Source organism: Macaca mulatta, chromosome 7, assembly GCF_049350105.2.
Source record: "Macaca mulatta isolate MMU2019108-1 chromosome 7, T2T-MMU8v2.0, whole genome shotgun sequence".
Classification (NCBI taxonomy): Eukaryota; Metazoa; Chordata; class Mammalia; order Primates; family Cercopithecidae; genus Macaca; species Macaca mulatta.
Window position 1 is genome coordinate 6428455 of NC_133412.1, and position 15382 is coordinate 6443836.

Here is a 15382-nt window from a genome sequence, read left to right on the forward strand (position 1 = left end):
TGACAAAGTATTAGATGGAACTGAGGAACAAGGCATTGGAAGCTGGAGTTAAAGGCCATTCTTGTTAAATGGTTGCAAAGAACTTGTCATAATTTTGTTCATATCCTAGGACTTTCTGGAAGGCAGAACTTTGGAGAAATAGGATTTCTGGCAAGCTAGGACCTTGAGGGCTACATTTTCAAAAAGAGGCATATACAAGATCTCAGAATTGGCTACCCTGGGCTACCTCAAGACTCTGCTCCCCACATTCTGGTGCAGCACTCTTTGGTCACCCCAGCCTTGGCTCAACTGGGCTCAAGTTCTGCTCAACCTACTGCTTCCTAAAGTAGAAGCAGTAAACTCTGCAGCATGCACGTGGTGCTAATTCTAGAGGTGTGCAGCACCCAAGAGCTGTGGCTCCCTGGTGGCCTCCAGGTCCCAGCTTGCCTCTAAGATTTTTCTGAACTACCTTCAAGCTCATTTCCCAATTGCTTGATGACTAGAACCTGACTTTCTTTTATCCATATTAATCTCTTTAGGAAATGGTCACTTTTTTTTTTTTTTTTTTTTTTTTTTTTTTTTGAGACGGAGTCTGGCTCTGTTGCCCAGGCTGGAGTGCAGTGGCCGGATCTCAGCTCACTGCAAGCCCCGCCTCCCGGGTTCACGCCATTCTCCTGCCTCAGCCTCCCAAGTAGCTGGGAGTACAGGCACCCGCCACCTCGCCCGGCTAATTTTTTTTGTATTTTAGTAGAGACGGGGTTTCACCGTGTTAGCCAGGATGGTCTCGATCTCCTGACCTCGTGATCCGCCCGTCTCGGCCTCCCAAAGTGCTGGGATTACAGGCTTGAGCCACCACGCCCGGCCAGGAAATGGTCACTTTGCCACACCATTAGCATTCTCTCCTGAACATACTTCTTTATTCTTTACATGGCCAAGTGTTGCGGGAAGTCAGGGACCCCAAACGGAGGGACTGGCTGAAGCCGCAGCAGAAGAACATAAATTGTGAAGATTTCATGGACATTTATTAGTTCCCCAAATTAATACTTTAATAATTTCTTATGTCCGTCTTTACTGTAATCTCTGAACATAAATTGTGAAGATTTCATGGACACTTATCACTTCCCCAGTCAATATCCTTGTGATTTCCTATGCCTGTCTTTACTTCAGTCTCTTAATCCTGTCATCTTCATAAGCTGAGGAGGATGAATGTCGCTTCAGGACCCTGTGATTGTGTCAACTGCACAAATTGTTTGTAGAGCTTGTGTGTTTGAACAATATGAAATCTGGGCATCTTAAAAAAAGAACAGAATAACAGCGATGTTCAGGGAACAAGGGAGGTAACCTTGAACTGGCCACCGGTGAGCCGGACGGAACAGAGCTATATTTCTCCTCTTTCAAAAACAAATAGGAGAAATATCGCTGAATTATTTTTCTTAGCAAGGAACATCCCTGAGAAAGAGAATGTGCCCTGAAGGTAGGCTTATAGACGGCCCCTTTAAGGCGTGCTGTCTTTTATGGTCGAAGCTGAAGGGATGAAATAAGCCCTGGTCTCCTGTAGCGCTCCCAGGCTTATTAGGACGAGGAAAATTCCCGCCTAATAAATTTTGGTCAGACAGATTGTCTGCTCTCAAACCCTGTTTCCTGATAAGATGTTATCAACGACAATGCGTGCCCGAAACTTCATTAGCAATTTTAATTCCCCCCCCCATCCTGTGGTCCTGTGATCTCCCCTGCCTCCACTTGCTTTGTGATATTTTATTACCTTGTGAAGTATGTGATCTCTGTGACCCACACCCTATTCGTGCACTCCCTCCCCTTTTGAAAATCGCTAATAAAAACTTGCTGGTTTTATGGCTCGGGGAACACCACGGATCCTGCCGACATGTGATGTCTCCCCCAGACACCCAGCTTTAAATTTCTCTCTCTTGTGCTCTTTCCCTTGATTTTTCAACCCAGCCGAGACACCTAGGAAATAGAAAAGAACCTGTGTTAAACATTGGGGGTGGGATTCCCCTGATAGCCAAGCTTAGGGTTTTCATCTTTCCATTCTGATTCCCTTTTAATTATAAATTCTGTCTTTAAATAATTTCTCCCTTCTCTCATTTTACTCTAAGAGGAAAAAAAAACAACCATGCCACACTTTGCTTGACTGGTAGATTTCAAAGGATGCTATGGAAAACTTGGGGGCAGAAACCTTCCACTGGGGCAAAGCCACCACAGAGAGTCCCCCATTAGGGCAATGCCTTGTGTAGCCACAGGGGTGGGGCTGCCACTGAGACCCCAGGACTGTTGAACTACCAGTGTGCCATGCCAACCTGGAAGACACACAGGAAATGAGACAGAGCAGGGATGGGGTTTGGCTTCAGTTCATCCCCGCTGGAGCATTCTTTCATGCATTCTCACTGATCACAAAACCCACACCACCACCTCATTGATTCCATATCTGTGAATAGTCCCTTTACTTAATTCCAGGACCTGGCCTTAGGAGATCCGAAATATTGAACCAAGGTTGTTGAGTGTCCCACCTTGGGAAGGAATGGTGAACAATTGATTTACAGCCTTGCTGCTATTGGCCAAACCAGCTGGTTAAGACAAGCATCGCAACCAGATATCCTGACCTGTGTACGCTACTCCTCACGTGCGGTGCCTGACCCAGCCTCCATACCCTACCCCTGATGTCAATTCCCATGCTTTGCCTACTAAAAATTCTACACTGTCTCTTTTTGGAGGGCCAGCTAAAGGATCCTTGCACCTCCACTGTCTCCCTTGCACTGGAATACAAGCCCAGAAATGACAACTTTGTCTGGGAAATCTGCGTGGCCCCATGTTAATTTCCATTATGTGGGTGATTCTCTGGTGACTGCAGCCAGACCATGGGATGTGAGCAGCATTTCCTCCCTGGAGAGGGAGGTTCATGAGCCAGTGGGATGTCCAGACATGACCCCTTTGCAGCTGAGAAGTGGATGCCTGGAATGCTGGCAAAACATTTGATTCAGCGTTGTGGCAACTGGTGAGATTTTCTCCAGCTTCCTGGAGACTCCTTGCCAGCCCTGCAGGCAACACTTTCCCTCCACTCCTGTCCCCAATTTGTTGTGTCTTTTTCCTTCTTCCTCCAGCTTCCCTTTCTTCTTTGCTTTGCATTAACTTCGTCGGCCTGACCTGAAAAGGTCCCTGTGTGGGATGGGTTGAAACAGTTGGCTCTGTCTCAATAGACATCGTGCAGGAGGGATTGAAACGGCCAGTTGGTTCCGTTGAGAGGAAACTGTCTGGCACCCTGGCTTGAACTCTGCAATCTTCTCTAAGTCTTCTGAGTTCTTTTCCTCCCGTTGCCACCCTTTGTGGAGAAGGGAAGTCCGTGGGCTGCTCTGTCATCTGTCTGTTCCAGCCTGTAAGCCTACTGACTCTGTGCTGTCTTTGTGAGGAGAGAACTTCACAGCATTTGACAGGGTTTGAAGTCTGCATCGCTCACGTCCTGATCTGCTTTTCCTTTTGTGTGTTGAATTTGACACCTTTTTTTTTTTTTTTTTTTTTTTTTTGAGAGGGAGTCTTGCTCTGTCGCCCAGGCTGCAGTGCAGCGGCTGGATCTCGCTCACTGCAAGCTCCGCCTCCCGGGTTCAGGCCATTCTCCTGCCTCAGCCTCCCGAGTAGCTGGGACTACAGGCGCCCGCCACCTCCTCCGGCTAGTTTTTCGTATTTTTTAGTAGAGACGGGGTTTCACCGTGTTAGCCAGGATAGTCTTGATCTCCTGACCTTGTGATCTGCCCGTCTCGGCCTCCCAAAGTGCTGGGATTACAGGCTTGAGCCGCCGCGCCCGACCCCCCCCCCTTTTTTTTTGTCTCCATGCAACCCATTGGACAGCATCTTGCAAAAATGAGAGACTTTTGCCTATGGTTCCTTAAAACAGAGAAAGATGATTTTCCTTTGTAACACAGCTTGGCCCCCACAGCTATGGCGCAGTGAGCAGGATCATCAAAAGCCACTCTCCTTTTCTGGAAGCTGCAGAGAAAGGGAACCTGGAATCCTGGAATGCCGGCAAAACAGTAAGAATTTCTTACCAGCCAGGCTTCTGGCCTTTCTCTGTGCAAGCCAGTTAAGTGAATAGTAAAAAACATTGTTTGTCTCCTCAGCAAGATTTTAATTAATGGTTAAAAAACAAAACAAAACCGTGAGCCAAACTGTGAGGCTGTAGCAAATCCGGTGTGCTTTGTGCTATGCGATTGTGTTTCTGTGTTGTTTTGTCATGGAAAGGGGTACCACAGGATAGAAGGTGGGCCTAGGACCTTGTAAGCCTGCTGTTCAAGCTGGCCCAGCAGTCTGATGAGTTTCAAACTTTGCTTCAGGTCCCAGAAACAAAAACCGGTAAGGTTTCCCTTCTGTCTTGTTTTATGTCCTTGAGAAATTGACTTTGTGACCATGTTGAGGTACTCTTTCTTGGTCTCGGCCATCTGGAGGGTGGGAGTTTTCAGGTTTACATCGGACGTCCTGTCTGGAAGAACACATGATAATGTCATGGCTAGCCTTAAGAATTCTCTCAAGCAGTTAAAAATTCTTTGCAGGCTCAGAAATGACTGCTCTAACTCCTTCTGGGAAAGGTACCAGCAACTGCTTTCTGCTGTAGCTCAGCAGCTAAGGTTTTGCCTTTTCATGATGGCATCTTGGGTTCAATTCCTGGCTTGAGAACCAAATTCTTTCTGGTTTGATGCATGTAGGACTTTTGCCATTTATTGATTCATGTTCCCTCCATGGACTGCTTCTAATTTACTGTCTTTATATATATATATATATATATATATTTTTTTTTTTTTCCTGAGCTACATTAACAGTGATTATAAATCTTGCGAGAACTATTGTTCTGTCTTTGGAAAAACCTCATGTGTCTGTGGTTATGTCCTAATCATAGTTAAGGCTTATTGGTTTCATTTGGGAGAATATCTGAGCATGAAGCAGTTTAAAAGCCAGAGGTGTCAGCTGTCAGCTATTTGCCCTAGCTAGAATTTGTTAATGGGCAATTTAAAAGTTTTTTTTTTTTGAGCTCTATAGTTGAAAGCCAGCGTAATTTAAGAAAGATATCCAAGTTATATATATATTTAAAAGAACTTTATGCTTTTTTCTCTTATTGAATCTTGTTTCTGGAGAAATTTTTTTTTTTCTTCTCAGTCAGCTGAATAATTTCTCCATTGATTTCTGTCTGTTTTCTTGCCATCCTCAATGCCCACACAAAAGGACCTCAGGTATTTTCTGACAGCCTGGCGACCTTAGGAATAAGAGTGGTGGTGCCATAGACCCTGTTTTTGGAGAAACCTCTGCTTTCCTTATGGAACCCCAAGAATTTTAAGTGGACAGATCCCTCTCAAAATCGAAGGCCCTGCTCTGTTTTTTATCGATACTGAACTTTTTTGACTTTGGGGAGCATCAGAAATGAATTTTCATTATGAAAGAAGTTTTAGTCTTGACATATAGGTAGAAGATATACTTCTAGGAATGGCTCATGGCAGTTGCTTACAGGAGTGGTTATTACAGGCTAATAATTCCTTCTTCACACATTTAAATGAGAAAAGCATGCACTTGGGCACCCTTTAAGGCATGAAATGGGGGATGGGCTGATTGACTTTGGGTTGCCTACCAGCCTTGGAGAAATGTCTTTGAGATGATATACATTGTGGAAGCATTGCACGGTCTTGTCCTGTAGCATTTCCCTCTTTTGGGGGACCCAGGATTTGGTGTAAAAATCAGATCCTTAATTCCTGGGGAACCGTTTTGCCTTTCAACTGTGCTGGCTTATGAGGCCCTACAAACTGCATGCTTTCTTGGCCCTGTTTCTTGAAAGGCTCTGCCTTAAAGCCAATAATACAATGAAAACATTTACATGTTTAAGGGAATCTTCATGTATTAGAATGTCTGCTTTTCCTGAACATCTTAGCTGAACTTTCACTCACACCAGTTTTTCTTAGTTAGGGTAAAATATAAATCCTCTGTCCTGTTTTACCTAAAAGTTTTCATTTAGAAATACAAATTTAAAGTTTTCTAGCTGACAATTGTTTACAGCAAGGAACAGGTAATCAAGAGACTGATGGTCTAAAATGGAAAATAGAAACTTAAACACTGGAAAGTAAAAAAAAATTATAATTCTACTAGTTCTGCTTCTGTCTATTTACATGTGTTGTATGTGGAATATTTATATAAAATTAATGACTTAAAGAAAAATAAGCACTTAAATAAAATATTTTCTCGGAAAAATGGAAACTAGGGCCTTTAGTTCACATGACTTTAGTAATCTTTGGTAAATAAAGACAGTTTTAAAGATTATTGGTAAAATAAATAAGAAGTCTTCAAAATTTAGACATCTGGTTTAAATTAGGCAGATCAGATATTGTCTTTGCTAGATGCTTTATGTTTATAAACTGCTTTTATGGCTTTTGATAATTGTTCAACTTGGTTATATTAGGGTGACTCGATTCCAGGTAAGGCCTGGGTACATATGGAGTTAGCCACGTCCACTAGCTGTGCTGAAAAGAGTCAGCTCTTATCTGCGGTTCTTTCCTGTGTTCTACGCTCTGCACCTGACATATAACTAAAATAATTTCCCTCCTATGTTTCTCACTAAAAATAAGAGTTATGTGCTTTTGGTAAAATATTACAAAGAGGCATAGGACTGTGAGTTTTTAAAGAGAATGAATTTTGTCTAGTTTGGAGATGTTAAGTTCTCATTTGTAAGTGGAAGCTAAGCACTGAGTACATACGGACACAAAGAAGGGAACGACAGACACAAGGATCTACTTGAGGATGGGAGGAGGGTAAGGATCAAAAAACTACCTAGTATCATGTTTATTACCTGGGTGATAAAATAATCTGTACACCAAACCCCACAACATGCGATTTTTCTACGTAACAAACCTGCATATGTGCCCCAGACCTAAAATACAATTTGAAAATAGAGATAAGATTAAATTTAAGATTTAAGGCTGGGCATGGTGGCTCATGCTATAAACCCAGCACTTTGGAAGGCCAAGGTGGGCAGAGCACCTGAGGTCAGGAGTTCGAGACCAGCCTGACCACCGTGGTGAAACCCCATCTCTACTAAAAATATAAAAATTATCCAGGCGTAGTGGTGGGTACCTGTAATCCCAGGAGGCTGAGACACGAGAATCATTTGAACCTGGGAGGCAGAGGTTGCAGTGAGCTGAGATCATGCCACTGCACTCCATCCTGGGGAACAGAGTGTATAAAAAAAACTATAAAACATTGATCTTAGAAATGAAGTCCTGTATATGAGCAAGTTGGCCAAAATATAAAGGGGATAATTTAGTTTTTCTATGGACGTCACATTAATGTAAAAAGTACACTGATGCAGACCCAGAATCTGGGCCTCTCTGCCTAAATAACAGCATTTCTATAGAGCATTAATTGGCTTTTTAATAAAAAAATTATAAAGGGCTTACAAAAATCTTACCTTATGATCAAACTAATTAAAATGGAATAGATTTATTTCTTTTTAATATAATGTTAAAAAATAGTGAAACATTTCTGTTTGCCTTTAGAGTAAACTGCAGAAGCAAAGGGAAAAAGAGGGGAGAAAGAACAGACCAATTCAGTTGGCCTCACGTTGTCTTTATTGGGTGCTGTTATTTTAAAAGGTTTTAGCCTTTTTGAAAAGTTTTGAGTAATAATTTAGGCTGAATGAATGATCTGTGATCTAATATTTTTGATCTCAAGTTTGTTTTTTTTTTTTTAAGTGAAAGCAAGTTTATTAAGAAAGTAAAGGAATAGGCCGGGCGCGGTGGCTCAAGCCTGTAATCCCAGCACTTTGGGAGGCCGAGACGGGTGGATCACGAGGTCAGGAGATCGAGACCATCCTGGCTAACACGGTGAAACCCCATCTCTACTAAAAAATACAAAAAACTAGCCGGGCGAGGTGGCGGGCACCTGTAGTCCCAGCTACTCAGGAGGCTGAGGCAGGAGAATGGCGTAAACCCGGGAGGTGGAGCTTGCAGTGAGCTGAGATCCGGCCACTGCACCCCAGCCTGGGCGACAGAGCAAGACTCCGTCTCAAAAAAAAAAAAAAAAAGAAAAAGAAAGTAAAGGAATAAAGAATGGGTATTCCATAGGTAAAGCAGCAACCTGCCATTTTCATGGTTATTTCTTTTTTCAAGATGGAGTTTTGCTCTTGTTACCCAGGCTGGAGTGCAATGGTGTGATCTTGGCTCACTGCAACCTCCACCTTCCAGGTTCAAGTGATTCTCCTGCCTCAGCCTTCCAAGTAGCTGGGATTAAAGGTGCCAGCCACCACTCCTGGTTAGTTTTGTGTTTTTTTAGTAGAGACGAAGTTTCATCATGTTTTTCAGGCTGTTCTCAGTTATTTCTTGATTATATGCTAAATAAAGGGTATACTATTCATGAGTTTTCTGGGAAATGGGCAGGTGATTCCTGGAACTGAGAGTTCCTCCCCTTTTAGATCATATAGGGCAACTTCCTGACATTGCTATGGCATCTGTAAACTGTTTTGGCACTGGTGGGAGTGTCTTTTAGCATGTTAATGCATTATAACTAGCACATCATGAGCAGTGAGGACAACCAGAGGTTAGACTGTCATCACCATCTTGGTTTTGGTGGGTTTTAGCTGGCTTCTTTACTGCAGCCTGTTTTCTCAGCAAGGTCTTTATGACCTGTATCTTCTGCCAACCTTCTATCTCATCCTGTGATTTAGAATGCCAAACTTACTGAGAACACAGCCCAAGAGGTCTAGCCTTATCTTACCCAGTTCCTTATCAAGATAGGGGCACTCCAGTTCAAAGGCCTCTAATATTTCCTCCCTCCCTTTTTTAAGAGAACCCTTAATCCTAGGGATGGTAGATGGACAAAGATTCATCTTCTGTCACTTCTTCAGGCTGAATAGGGGTGATGCTATTTCTGACTAACTGTTAGGGTCTCTTGTATTTGGGATAGAAAGCAGCTCAGTCAGAAAGCATCAGTATGGTGAGGGACCTTCATAAATCTGAGTTCTGACAATAGGTAATAATTGGAAGATTAATAATTGTTCAATTTAAGAAAACATTCAGTAAGCTTATCCTGCATTTCTACACAGAGTACAAACGCAATATATTTCACAATAGTAAAGCAAAATAAGTAAAATTTTCCCAAGTAAACGAAATAAGGTTTTCCATGAACTCAGCAACCGTTGGAACCAAGCAGACATGGGGTGGGAACCAAGCTGACATGGGGTCATCAGCTGATTCCAATGTGCGCCCAGAACTGGAATGTTGATTCAATTTTCTTTCTTTCTTTTTTTTACATTACTCATCACTCTTGTTTCTTCTGAGCTATAGTCGGAGATCACCAGTTGATTTACACGAACAAGCAGTCAGCCTAAATTGCAGAAAAAGTCTTAAAAACAACTGATGAGACTAGAATCTAATAACGGGTGTACCCTAGTTTTTGAAACATTATTTTTTTCCTCTCTCCAGTCCCCCACTTTTACTAAAGACAAATCATGGTAAGACTGATTTACTTTATTATACTTGGCCTGATTTTTTGTATGGAGTGCAGCAAGAATAATTATTTTACATATAAGCTTTTTAAATTGGCTTTGATGGAACTATCCAGATAAGACCTTTTCAAAGCCAAGCCCAGCCATAGATTTGTTCCATAAAATCTCTGTGAGTTGAGTAAATTCCTCTCCTTTTGAGGTCCCAAGATAACCTGGGCCTCCTTGGCCTGTCAGAAAGTGACACTCTTTACTTACCACAGGTCAGGAACCCTGACCAGGAATTGCATAGACAAGGTATGAGTCATTTGCCCAAAGGGCTTTTATTGGCTCTATAAATCAAGTTTGATTTTTCTTTTAATCAGAGTCTCACTGTGTCACCCAGGCTGGAGTGCAGTGGTGTGATCTTGGCTCACTGCAAGCTCTGCTTCCCAGATTCACACCATTCTCCTGCCTCAGCCTCCTGAGTAGCTGGGACTACAGGCGCCTGCCACCACACATGGTTAATTTTTTTTGTAATTTTAGTAGACATGGGGTTTCACCGTGTTAGCCAGATGGTCTGAATCTCCTGACCTTGTGATCCAACCACCCTGGCCTCCCAAAGTGCTGGGATTACAGGTGTGAGCCACCACGCCCGGCCAAGGAAAGCATGCCATTCCAGTCAAAGCCTTGGTAAAATAACCAATTTTTCCAATTGCATCCTGTGCCCACCCCCCAAAAAAATTCCTATTATACCTATGAAAATAACTATATTGCCTTAACTATAAGTTAAGAATACTCACAAATACTCTCCAAATTCTGGGGAAATCAGGTAGAGAGAAACAAATATGCTCCAATTTTTGTTCACAGGGTATAATTTAGTCAATTGTTGAAAGCTTTCAATAGGTCAAAAGTAAAGTTTTCTTGACTCTGAAAAATAAAGCAAAGAATAAGCCACATTTTAAGCAAAAAAGTAAAAAAGATTACTTTAGTCTTCTATTAGTTCAGTCCATGTAGTTAACTCCTGTCCTGTTTGATATTCACAAACATTTCAGCTCTCCATAAGTCTTGAAAGGTTTTCCTCTACTCCAATGTCACAGTCTCCATAGTTATTAGAAACCTGCATTTAAGAACACCTGTGAAAGTCCTGTAGCTGATTATAAACCCAGCTTTTAAAGACGATCAAAACAAGGCAAAAATTATCTGAATGACAAAAAGTCTTAATTAGGACGGCCAGTATTAAAGCCACAATTGATAAGGAAATGTAGGTTACTTCTGTGGCATACAACAACTTTACATAACAATTACAACTATTAATAACATACACTAAGTTATATCACAATTATATGAGTTTCCCATAATTTTAGGACACATACCAATAACATATTTACACAAATACAGCCCAAAGAAAGCCAAACACTATTTCATATTTGACAATGTTTCCTGTATGATTTTTATACCAACTAAGACAAATTTCACCATTATATTAGTGTAATATTAATTTCAATCCCAATTCTTATTAAAACTTATAGACAAATCTAAACAATCTTAATTAGTTTGACCATAAGGTAAGATTTTCGTAAACCTTTTATAATCCCCTACAATTTTTGTTAAAGAGCAGATCAGTGCTCTAAGAAAAACCTATTGTGCTTTTATTTTAATGTTCAATTTACAGAAAAACTGAATAATACACCTTTAACATTAGCCAATATATTCACACACAGAAGTTATTTTACAATTAATTTTTTATAAACCTTTCACAACTTGTTCAAACCTTTAGATTTTTCTATCTCACTTAAAACAATCTTTTAACCCTTTAAACTGGGCAAAATAAATCCAAATTCCCATGCCTTCTTATAATCTTTTACCAAAAACACATTTCACTTTCCTTACACACCTTGCATATAAAACTGTTCCTCCAGTAGTCTCAATTACATGTTACAATGTTAACTCTTAGAAACTTTTGTTTTTGGTGAAAAACCTGATAAGTAAGCAATGTTAATTATGTACTAGGTGTGGAGCCTAGGACATCAGAGAGAAGTGCAGATAACTGACTCTTTCCGAAATGCCTAGAGAGTTAACTTCACATGTCCTCAGGCTCTACCTCACTGTAAAGCAGGTAAGTTATACAGTTACGAGTCATAGTGGCATTTTATGGAACATCTAAGAGGCCTAATAACATTTACATTGTACATTTCTTGCATAAATTTCCTTTCACGAATCCTTTCATGACTTAAAAAGACATGCTTGGACTTTCTGACTTGTCCTAAACATCCCTCTTTTTAAACAATGAATCATTTTACTTTAAATCAAGAATTTGCCATACAAGATCATTTCTTGTATAAAATATCTTTTCTTTATTAACCTTCTTTTCATAGCTATGGGGCATAGCTAAATCCACATGTCCCCAGGCCTTATCTAGAATCTAATGGCTCCTAGATAGGTAAATTGAATAATTTTCAAAAGTCAAGCAATTTATGACTTTTAAAGCACTTAGTACCTGCCTAATTTAGACAAAATGCCTTTATTTTACCAATAATCTTTAAAGCTGTTTTAATTTCCCAAAGATTACTAAAGTCACATGACCTAAAAGACATTACAGTTTTTACTTTTCTGAAAAAATATTTGATTTAAGCTCTCATTATTTTTAAGCCAACTAATCAAAGTTCTCTCATATATAGACATCACATATACAACACATATAAATACACAGACAGACAAAAGATACAGTACTTGAAAGATTTTTCATTTGCCAGTGATATGGTTTGGTTGTGTCTCCACCCAAATCTCAACTTGAATTGCATCTCCCAGAATTCCCATGTGCTGTGGAAGACACCCAGTAGGAGGTAATTGAATCATGGGAGTCAGTCTTTCCCGTGCTATTTTTGTGATGGTGGATTAAGTCTCACCAGATCTGATATGTTTATCAGGGGTTTCTGCTTTTGCTTTTTCCTCATTTTTCTCTTGCTGCCACCATATAAGTGCCTTTTGCCTCCTGCCATGATCCTGAGGCCTCCCTAGCCATGTGGAACTGTAAGTCCAATTAAAACTCTTTCTCTTCCCAGTCTCAGGTATTTCTTTATCAGCAGCATGAAAACAGATTAATACAGCCAGTTTCTTAAATAGATTACTGGCTTCAGGATGGAGCCCTTGGAGGAACAGGGCCAGGAAAGTATGTAGCTTTTATGGCCTAATAAACAGGCACAACTGGAAGGCAAAAACGAGATTCCCAAAAATTAAGGGTTTGATTTTTATATCAGATCATGGAACCCCAAAAGAGGGAATCAGCCCATCTCCCATGGAAGTCTTATCTCTCAGTGGGAGGTGGGGATATTTTCATACTTTCCAGGTGGCCAAGAGCATGCTTCTCTGATCCAAACATGCAAAGATATGAGTATCCCCCGATAACTGACATTAGCCATCCCTAAAAGTATATTCCCTACCTATTTATTACACACCAAATCTCTTTCATAATGTGAAGTAATTTCTGATACCCCCAAAAGTCAAAACCATAAGATAATGCAATGCAAAACAGAACAGAGCCTTAGGTTTTGAGAAGGATCTATCCACTTCCAATTCCTGGGGTTTCATGAGGAAAACAGAGGTTTTTCCCAAAACGGTCTTTGGTGCCTCCTCTGATTTTCCCAATGAGTCCCAAGCTGTTAGAGCTTGAATATCCACTTTTAATTAAGCTGACTTTTAACTATAGCACTCTAAAAAATTCTTTTAAATCCCTTATTACCTGAATTTAGGCCACATAGCAAATATTTCTGGCTCAGAGAAAGGAAAATTCAAGATAGTTCATGGAGGAGAAGATAATCAACAAATGGTATGAGTCATGCAGGTACCAAACCAGCAGGAAGGACTTATTATTTAAGCTGGGAAGTGAACCCGGGTCACCGTTGTAAAATGGCAAAGCTTTAGCTGCTGAGCTACAGCATTGGGTTGGTTTCCTTGCTCTTCCCAGAGGGAGTCTAGAGCAGCCAATTTTGAGCTTGCAAAAGGTTTTAAATGCTCAAGATAATTTTTAGAGATATGACATGAATCCCAACATTTCTGTCCCCTGGAAGGTGGAGACTAAGAGAAAGTACCACCACATGGTTACATCTGACAGATGTAGACAGTGATTTTTACTATTCATTCAACAGTTTACACAAAGAAAGAAAGGAAAGGGAAAGGAGAAAAACATTGCCTGTGGTGGGGTGGGGAAGGCGAAGAGCTCAGGAGGCCAGAGAAAACCCCCCACCCCATTGCAGCAACACTGATTCAAAAGCTCAGGTGGCCGCTTGTTGGTAACAAAGGAATCTTTTCCAGCAGTCCCATCAGCTCTCAACTTTCCCCTTTAGGGTGGAAAAAGCACCCCATGTCCCACAATCCTGTACATGCCTAATCCTGTCACCCATAGCCGTCAGCAAAGAATACAAGAGAGATTAATCCAAAGAGAATACCAGTTAACATCCTGTAGTGCCAAACCTGTTCTCAGCTGAGAGGGAATTTACTGAGAGGGGCCTCCAACTCCCTAAATCCTAGGAAGGACTCTAACCTTCCTAAATTAGGCCTTGATCCCAGGTTTGGTAAAGCGTCCTTGCCTTTTATCAAGATGGGCCTTTAACCCCATCTGTCCTAGGAGAGACTCTAACTCCCCTAAGTTGGGTGTCTAACTCAATCCCATTCTTTACCCATGTAAATGCACCCACTTACCCAAACTTGGCCAATTGGTGTTGTGTGCAGATGATTTTCCTTTGGGTCAGGGGTCTCTTCAGTATAGGCCCTTCAGGATTTGCCAGAAAGATGTTACTGGAAAAGGAATCCAATCCAGACCCCAAGAGAAGGTTCTTGGATTTTTTGCAAGAAATAATTCAGAGTGAGTCCATAAAGTAAAATGAAAGCAAGTTTATTAAGAAAGTAGAGGAATAAAGAATGGCTACTCCTTAGGCAGAGCAGCCAATATCAAGTGTTTTAATATTTGACAAGCTTTCCAAAATAATATTGTAAATATAGCCCTTTCAACGTTGTTAACCTTTTAGATATTAGGTCTCCTGAAGTCCAAAGACACATGTGGCTTATTTAGCATGTTAAAATCATACAAAAAGCATCATCAGGCATAAAGTGGAGTTTGGCTTTTTTTTTGGGGGGGGGGTGATGTATGTGTATCCATGTGTTTTTATTTATATATGTGTTCCAGAATTGTGCAAGCCTGATAATTTTGATATGTTTCCATATGTTACCAGAACTCATTATGATTATGTTAAATTTTTGGATGCCACAAAAATAATCAAATTTCCTTATCAGTTGCGTTATTAACCATGGCTTTTCTGAGACTCTCGTCATGCACAGTTGTTGTTTTACTTTGATCCTTTTCAAAAGGCAGTTTTATAATCAGATATAGGACTATGATGGGCACTTTTCAATGCAGATTTCTGATAACTTTGGAAATCGAGCCATTAGATTAGAGAAAACAACTTCCAATGCTCTCTGGGGCAGCTAATGTTTTCATAAACATTAAGCAGAACAGGAATTAATTGCATGGACTAAACTAATAGAAAGTTAAAATAATTTTTGTCACTTTTTTCCTGAAATGCAGCTTATCTTTTTTATTTTATTTTCCAGAATAAATAAACAGTTTTGAAGTATTTATGTGTTGTAACAGTTGAGTAGAATATACTCCTGTGAACAAAATTTAGAGCATATTCCTTTCTCTCCACTTGATTTCTCCCAAATTTGTGAGTATTCTTAACTTATGGGAATATGGTTACTTGTATGAGTGCAATAAGAATCTGTGTTTTTTTGGTAACAGGAAACAATCGGAAGCACTGTTTATTTTACCAAGGTTGTGTGACTGGAGTAGCCTGCTTTCAAACTACTTTTTAAAACATGTGATTGATTCATAAAGCCAATAAAAGTCCCTTTGCAAAACTGGCCTCATACCTTGCCTATATGGTC